The following is a 7,231-nucleotide window of genomic DNA, read 5'->3' as shown; positions in this document are numbered from 1 at the left end:
AGATAGATAGATAGATAGATAGATAGATAGATAGATAGATAGATAGATAGATAGATAGATAGATAGATAAATAGAGGGATGGAGTACACAAGACATAGAAACACACAAACCTCACCCCCCCCCCCCCCCCCCCCCCCCCCCCCCCCCCCGTTCCCCGCCCCTTACCACTTCCACAAAAACAAAACACACACATACGCATACACACAGGTACACCAAATATAAACAAAAGCTAAATTTAACTGTGACCAACTGACATAATTTTTTCAAGAGAGAGACTTCTAACCTAAAGACGAATGACCTAACGACAACGCCATCAGCTCACGTGATCTTCGCACTGAGTCATTAATCCAAAATACCTTTTAGCCGTTGACCGTCAGAGCCATAAAGATACATAGGAGTCAGATCATAATATCCCTGTCCGGAAGTACAACGGACCAACACACAAAACTATGCGTAACCTTGAACTTTTATAGTCTGGTTAATACAGTTTAGTGTGAATTACTCACAAACGCGGTTGGCAAAAAAAAAAAAAAACAATAACAAAGACCTGCGTGACGTCAACGTCATACTCTCAAAAGAGTTAAACGGAACATAACAATTGCTTGTTAGCCTTTAAATAGGACGATTGTCTAACACGAATCATGATAATTCAAGGTCTACCAAACAGCCAATCCTATCACTGCTGGGGGGACGGAGAGATCGGAGAAAAAAACAAAACATCTCGACCACGCACTTGGGACCGATACCAGCGCATTTTGATTCTAAAAAAAAAATAGACTTTTATATAGTGCAATATCCACTAAATGTGTTCCAAGCGCTTTACAAAGGGTCCCTGACCAACAGCAACACGTCACATGAAGAACGAGACATGACGCCTGTTTGGCGATATTACAATTTTTTCCGACAGAGACAACGCTGTTGACGGCCAGGTACTCATTTTACACCTGAGTACGGTGAGAGAATGTGAGTAAAGAGTCTTTTCCAAGGACTAAACTTTGCGCCGAGCGAGGCTCGAATTCAGGACCTTCCGATCCGAAAGCGTGTGTCATACGTAATTGGGACCGATCCCAGCGCCTTTTGATTCTAAGACGAGTGATCTATCTACTGAGCCATCGTGACTCTTGATTATAATAGTCGTCAAGAGAGAAAAAAAAGCCATAAATATCAAGTTGTCAAAATCTTTTACTTCGCAGAAGTCAATTCAGACGTCGCTGAGTGAGACGCGAGACGACGAGAGAAGACGAGACACGAAGAGAAGCAACAGCGGAAGTAGAAACTCCACCGTAGGCAGACAAGACAGACAGACAGACAGACAGGCGCAGTAAATAGGTAAATAGTTGTAGGCGTTAAAAATGGCGCATGGGCGTGAAAACCAGAAGTGTTTTGTCGGAGATCTCGGAGGGTGTCAGTTTTCAGGAGATAACATCTAACATTGTATTGGTTGTCCTGCCTCGTCCACTCTTGACGGCTGGTCAGAAGCAACAGATATACTGGCGTTTTCTAGAAAAAAAACATATTTTAAAAAATTTGGCCAGAAAACTCGTCCTTCAAATATCGATCAATTTAAATGACTCTCATCTTGGCAAAAACTCCCAAACCTGGGACTTCGCGAAGTATTTCTTAATCCCAGGTTTGAGAGTTTTTGCCAAGATGAGGGTCATTTAAATCGATAGATATTTGAAGGACGAGTTTTCTGGCCAAATTTTTAAAATTGGGTTTCTCCAAAGTACGGCAGCATATTTTGTCTCTTGTCCTCGCTCTCTCTCTCCTCTCAGCCTTAAGGCGCGTTCTCGTGTAGTAATGTAAACTGTGTCGTAAAGAAATACAATACAGAAAAACAACAAACAAATAAACAAAAAGGAGCATCTATATAGAGGAATATTCACTCAACGAAGGAATAAAGCGCTTTGAGCACGTTCAGAGGATATTGCGCTATATAAAAAAGCTCAATATAGCTCAAGATGTCTGCAGGAATCACCCATGTAATCCATTGAGAAAATTGGGGCCCAAGGAAAAAAAGTGCATTAAGCGGGGCTCGAACCTGGGACTTGCCGGGTCACAGTGCAATGTTTTAACCACTCGGCCACTTCGCCCCCTTTGTGGAATGGCGACGATATCTTATAATGTCGTGGCGAAAGGACAGAGAGATAGAGGGAGGGAAAGAGAGAGAGAGAGAGAGAGAATGAGAGAGAGAGAGGAGAGAGAGTGTGGAAGGGAGAGAGAGAGAGGGAGAGAGAGAAGAAGAGAGAGGGAGAGAGAGAGGGAGAGAGAGGGAGATGGAGAGAGAGAGAGGGAGAGAGAAAGGGGAGAGAGAGGGAGAGAGAGGGAGAGAGATGGAGAGAGAGAGGGCGAGGGAGAGGGAGAGAGAAAGGGGAGAGAGAAAGGGGAGAAGGAGAGAGAGAGAGAGAGTGAGGGAGGGAGAGAGAAAGGGAGAGAGAGAAGATTCACTCAACGTACCCAAAGCGTTTTAGAAAGGGTTTTTAGCTAACAGCAACACTTTAACATGTAGGCCGAGACATGACGCCCGTTTGGCGATATTACAATTGTTTCTGAAGACAGAGAATGGTAGCATCCAGGTACTCATTTTACACCTAAGTACATTGAGAGAATGTGAATAAAGAGCCTATTCCAAAAACACAACTATGGGCGTTATGAGCGGGTCTTAAACCCTGGGATCTTCCCATCAGAGGGCGAGTGTCATACCACAACATCACATAGGCGTACTAGGACTATTAATGTGGTGATGCCTTTCAAACCATGATAATTCACAATGAGATGGAATATGAGTATCAATTTTTTTTTAAATTGAGATATAGCGCAATATCAACTAAACGTGCTCAACGCGTTGGTCCCTGACCAACGGCAACACGTATCATTTAGAACGGGACATGACGCCTGTTAGGCGATATTAATTTTTTCAGACAGAGACGACGCTGTTAATGGCCAGGTACTCATTTTACACTTACTTTCGGATCGGAGAGTCCCGGGTTCGAGCCTCGCTCGGGGCATAGTTGAGTCCTTGGAAAAGGCTCTTTACTCACATTCTCTCACTATACTGAGAAGTAAAATGAGCCGTTAACAGCGTTGTCTCTGTCGATAAAAATGTTTTGGTAATATCGACTAACAGGCGACATGTCTCGTTCTACACGTTACGCGTTGCTGAGGTCAGGAACCATTTGTAAAGAGCTTTGAGCATGTTCAGTGGATATTGCGCTATATAAAAGCTCAATATTTTTTTTTTTAATTTTTTTTTTGTTGGGTTTCTTCTTTTGTTTTTGTTTTTTTTTTTTTTGTTTTGTTTTTGTTTTGTTTTCTTTGGGGTTTTTTAGTTTTGTTTTTTGTTTTTTTTTTGGGTTTTTTTAATGTTTTTGTATTTTTAAAGTCACACTTAATAAATGACAATAATATTTTCTGTTTTGATTGAATGTTCCATAGGCCACTTGGCGGCAGTCTCAAGGGTCTGACAAAAAAAATAAAATACAATGAAAGTTTTGTTATAATCGTCACCCATTTGTCATTGACCACGCTCAATATCGCTTGATTTTGCTACAAAACGAGGCACCGCTGTTGTCACCATCCATCACACTGGAACCCCCACTGGCCGCCTACTTATACACCTAAACATAATACAGATGAATATCACGGTCGTAATACGACCGCTGCACGATTGACGGTGAATGTGAAAAGACCTTTAGCAACATTTCACAACGTTATCTGTGTTAGAATCTTTGACGGTCACGACCAATCCGACATTTATAGTGGGTTGAAGTGTCTTATTTTGGTAGATAATGAATGATTGTCAATGTCAGTGGTGGCCTGGGTACCCATTGACGACTGAGTGGAGAAGAGAGATGAGAAAAGATTGTTTCCGGTGTCAGAACCGTATCAGTTCATCGCTGAAGTAATTCCTTTGTAACAGTGTTAAGTAAACGTCTTGTTTGGGGTGGGTGTGAATAGCCATGCCTGTGACTAGGTACCCATTCACACTTCAGTCCACACAATGCTTTTTTCTGTTTGTGTTTCCTTACAGACGATAATCGTGAACATCATGTTTACAACAATGTGAAAGGAGCTTAACGACCATCAGGACACGATCACAAGTGTCTCCAAATAGGATGAAGTTGTTTTGCTTGTTTTGTTTTTGTTTTTTGTTTTTGGGTTGTTTTTCGTTGTATCAATAACATTTTATCCTGCACAAGTGTCTGATCTGAAATGTTTCATGTCTTGTTTTACTGTTGCAAATAGACTAATGCGTCTCTATCAAGTGTTTCTGAAGCTTTTTTTTTTTAATTAAAGAACAAATAGATTACAAAACAATTCTTTAAGCCAAATGTAGAAATATAAAAACAAACAGTATATAAAAGAAGAGAATTCCAAGTAATTATATCGTACTATCGTAATCTGTCCTTCCAGCAGTGATTGGGTAGCTGAGTTTGTTAGATCTGGCGGAAAGTACTTTGCGATAGACTTGTATCCTATTCAAAAGGTAGCAAGCGATGTTATTGTCCATTTCCGGGATAAACTCCGGCTTCAAAACTCTGTGGAATGTGTAACCAGTCCTTCGGAGGAATAAAAATAAATTGGTTACATGTAGTTGATTCATAAAGTGGCGCCCCTAATTTAATAGCAGGAGGTATAGGCTGGTTCTTAAGATTACGGGATTTAAAAGAGCAAGGATGGAAGATCTTTATTGACGACCAGCATTCTATATTTAGACTAGAAAATAAGATGCCATCACTCTGACACCAGAAGATCGATTACACAAGGTTTGTATTCAGTCCTCCAGGGGACTGGTTTCACTCTTCCAGTCAGATTGGAACCAGGATTTTGACATCATTGTTCCCATTCTCTGACCAAAATGTAACAAGACCTTTAGACAGTGTAGAATATTCTACCGTCTTGATATCAATGAATCTACGCGTCTAAGGAGCAGATTTCCTGAGATGGTCACGTACCCCGCCATTAAATCATCAACACGCCAAAAACACAGTACACCCACACACACTCACTCACACACACACACACACACACACACCCATCCTATGTCACTTTATTGTATGTCACTGCCACCATTGCTCACCAAAATGTAACAAGACTTTTAGTCAGTATAGAATATTCTACTGTCTTGATATCAATGAATCTACGCGTCCAAGAAGCAGATTTCCTGAGATGGTCACCTACCCCGCCATTAAGTCATCAACACGCCAAAAACACAGTGAAAACTCCAGTGTGTCACTTTATTGTGTGTTGTATCAATATCAGTGTTGCCAGGTTGCCGAATTTTCCGCCAAATTGGCGGATTTGTATCATCGCGTCCGGGGAAAAAACGGCCTGGCGGATGGCGGATTTTTGATGATTTGTATACCCTTTAAAAAAAAAAAGTAAAAGTATAGAAATCAAGTCTAATTATTTCTTCTTTTTTCCCCTAAAGTGACTTTTAGAGAATCTTGAGGCTGAAATCGATTCAACGCAATTTGTGAATTTGTGACCCTCCGTCTCAAAAGGGTATTATGTCGGGATGATTCACACCCCAAAAGTAAATTTAGAGATAGAATGATGAGAAATTGGACCTTAGAAGTTTTTACAAAGCAAGAAATAGTCTTTATACTCCAGCATGACGTAGAGAAAGTAAACCCAAGTTTTATATTTGTGGCTATGAATTCAATTTTCCTAACCGAGTGATTCCCGACATAATACCGCTTTGATACGGTGGGTCACATTGGTGGATATCAACCCCGAATCGTCATGCCTTTAAATAGAAATAGCCGTGTATACAGTTGTAAATAGGCGAGTGACGTTTAGTAATACAATTTTTATTCTGTGACAATACACTATTGTTGATTATAAGCGTTGTCGTGATATTGTTTACTGTTTAGAGATAGTTCTATTTGTCACTTAATGTTTGTAATTGATCTGTGTCTGTACTGTATTGTCTAACTCTTTGTGTTTTAATTTCTTTCCAGATCATGTCGATTTAAATGTTGAATAAAGCCTATATTTTGCATGGCAATCATTCGAATTACTTTCTAGCTTCACATAAAGTGTTTTAAATCAAATGGCAGACTTTTTTGGCGGATTTTGGGCAACTGTCGCAGGTGAAGTACGATAAAGTTGGCTGATTTAGGCGGATTTCTGGCATAAAGTTGGCGGCTATTTGCAAAGGTACCTGGCAACATTGATCAATATCAACATTGCCATCGCTGTCCCTGTCACCGCTGATGGTGCTACAATAACAACTAACTGTACAACCACGGCGATGACAAAGACGACGATGATGGTGATGGTGATGGTGATGGTGATAATGATAAAGAAGACTATAGCGATAAATGAAGACAGTGACAACGAGCAACAATTTCAGGAGCGGTGACATTGACGGGTAAAAACAACAAACTTTGTCATTCACAAGTCCCAAGCCACAAGCCACAAGCCACAAGTCACAGGCACTAAGTCAAGAATAGGAACTGGGTTTATGTTGGGATCGTGTTACGATGACTCACTGGCTAGAGTACAATACGATTCGCACACAAAGTCACCGGTATCAGTCCCGAGTGAAGTCAAAATTTATTTTGCCCCCCCCCCCCCCCTCCCGTCACCTCCACCACTAACCACACTGCAGGGACTGGGTAGCTGAGTTTGTTTGATCCTGCAGAAAGTGAAGATAAACAAGGGTCCTGTCAAGAGAATAACAAGCGATTTTGCAATTGACCGTTTAACGCTATAGATAGTATGCAGATGACGTCACTCAGGCCTTTGTTATTGTTTTTGCCATCCGCGTTTGTGAGTTGTTCTCACTAAACTGTATTAACCAGACTATAAAAGTTCATGGTTACACAGAGTTTGTGTGTTGGTCCGTTATACTTCCGGATGGCAATGTTGTGAACTCCTTGAGATAGAATGCGCTTGGCCAAGGAGTTCACAACATTGCCATCCGGAAGTATAACGGACCAACACACAAACTCTGTGTAACCATGACTCACAACGCGGATGGCAAAAACAATAACAATGGCCTGAGTGACGTCATCTGCATACTATCTATAGATAGTTCGAAGATGACTTCACTTAAGTCTTTGTTATTGTTTTTTGCCATCCGCGTTTATGAGTAATGCTCACTGAACTGTATTAACCTGACTATAAACGTTCATGGATACACACAGTTTTGTGTGTTGGTCCGTTATACTTCCGGATGGCAATGTTATGAGCTTCTCAGCCAAGCGCATACTATCTATAGTCT

The sequence above is a fragment of the Berghia stephanieae genome, chromosome 12, assembly GCF_034508935.2.
Source record: "Berghia stephanieae isolate SIO BIC M18660-M18661 chromosome 12, UCSD_Bste_1.3, whole genome shotgun sequence".
NCBI classification, from domain to species: Eukaryota; Metazoa; Mollusca; class Gastropoda; order Nudibranchia; family Aeolidiidae; genus Berghia; species Berghia stephanieae.
The sequence above is the reverse complement of the archived record's forward strand: the minus strand, read 5'-3'. Positions refer to the sequence as shown.